Raw genomic sequence first — 2029 nt, 5'->3', positions numbered from 1 at the left:
AAGGAGACATTTGGTCACAGCCAAATTGGTCAAGAATGCTTATTTCCACCACAGACTTTGTAAATTTTCTTGCCCATGTTGCCCTTACAGTCAATGGTGTCAGCTCAAAGGCAGAGCGCCACCTATGGGGAGGTACAACAATGCCTAGGATTACCTGAACGTTTAATGTTCTTAACCTTTTTGAGGATTGGAGGCAAAGTTCTCTGTAGAAACCTACAGTCTACGGCCATGCCACCCTGAAGGTGCCTAATCTCGTCTGATCTTGGAAGCTAAGCAGGGTCGGGCCTGGTTAGTACTTAGATGGGAGACCACCTTGGAATAGCAGGTGCTGTAGGCGTTAAAAAATAAAAAAAAGAAAGAAACCTACACATTCCCAGAAAGCCTTGCGTCAAATTCGGGATGTGTGGACACACTCCTTCCTCATTCCCCCAACTCTGGCATGGACCCTGGTTACAAAACCTGATTCGGGCTACTATTTCTCATCTTTCATTTCTCAGTCCAATGATAAAATTTACACTAAAAATCCTAATGTTTCATTCAGAAATATTCAAGCAAAAGTGTGACCATTCATATCTTTGTCCCTATTGGAAGTTTTATTATTTTTTTAATCAAAGTTGTTTAAATATAAGAAAACTCTACCTAAATAGGTTAAGAAAATATCAGTAACTGAAAATAAATTTAGAATTGAAAAGGTAAAATGAAGTTATGAAAGATGTTACCACTGGGGAAAACTGGGGGAAAGGTATATGGAATCTCTCTGTACCTTTTTTGAGGGGGAAAGGGCAACTTCATTTGAACCTATATTATTTCCAAATAGAAAAATTTCTTTAAATGGAAAAAACTTTACTAAGACAAATTGCAGAAAGTTATAATACCTCCTAGGATAAATTAATACCTGAAGTAGTGATTGCCTGTTCATTTTTTAAAGCCAATTTGCTATTAGACAATTTAAAATTGGAAATAAAATGTAAAAATTCATGAAAATATTTCAAACAAGCAAAGCAGATATATTCGACTGAAAATTATTACGACCATTTTAAGTAAATTTTCCAAATGAACAAAAAGAAAATATAAATTCCCAGCTTAATCTCAAGGTTCACAAAAAGCTCTGAGGCAAGACCAAAAATCAATGACGGGAAATGCTTGAAGCATGAACAATTGTAAAAAATGCAGCAACTTGAGGGGGGCAGCTAGGAAGGTACCCAAGTCGTTATGTCTGTACATAGGAACCCCCACGTGGTTCTTGCAGGCCTGATTGTCACCTTTGACTCACCCTTTGCCCACTGTCTTCCTTTTACATGGTGGGAAGAATGGTCCTCATGGTGCCATGCAGGAGGAAGGATCATGGGGCTAGGTCTTCTTTCTACGCCTCACTGTTGAGTCTACTGCACTTTATGTGAGGTCTTTTCAGAAACAGGAACCCAGGTACAGCTGTCAAGAAACTGGAAAACACCCCTGGCCAGCTGGGAGTTTCTTGCTACTGCATACCCGTTCTTGGTGAGAAGGAAGGCAGAGAGCAGGACATCTGCCAGCAACTTCAGTCACCAGGTTGGTGACTACAGTGACCTAGTTTGGGAAAGCTTAAAGGGTCAAGAGAGCAGAGACACCCTCTAGAAAAAGCTCCAAGTTCTTCTCCATGGCTTTTGCAGATTAGTTCTTCTAAGCCTGAAATCCCTGGGGGTGGGAAGGAAGAGCTGGGTCCCCTGAGGTGGTTGCACTCTTAGCCACGGGTTGCATGGTATGGGGGTCTCCACTAGTGGCAGCTGGGCCTGAGAGTGTCCAAAGCATTTGGATCCCTTCTCCTTAAGGGAAGGAAGCATAGGGCTGTGCTGGGGAAAAGCCTCATCTTAGACTTAATAGCTTGGGTTTGAATAACCAGGAGGCCCATTTCTTCAACTGTATAAAGGGAATTATAATCAGATCTCAGAGATGACCCTTCCCAGTTTGGTTGTAGAGGTTATGTCTACGAGAGGACCTTAAAAACCTGAAATACTACCCAATTCTAAGTTGCTTTTTCATTTTCACTCAT

General features: G+C 41.2%; 1 pseudogene; it reads left to right on the top strand.

Annotated features, from left to right (window-relative positions):
* Window positions 1-218: 218 nt before the first annotated feature.
* Window positions 219-337, top strand: LOC111739530 (annotated as a pseudogene).
* Window positions 338-2029: the final 1692 nt, after the last annotated feature.

Source organism: Pteropus vampyrus, unplaced genomic scaffold, assembly GCF_000151845.1.
Source record: "Pteropus vampyrus isolate Shadow unplaced genomic scaffold, Pvam_2.0 Scaffold50, whole genome shotgun sequence".
Lineage (NCBI taxonomy): Eukaryota > Metazoa > Chordata > Mammalia > Chiroptera > Pteropodidae > Pteropus > Pteropus vampyrus.
This window is presented reverse-complemented; position numbering and strand designations above follow the sequence as displayed.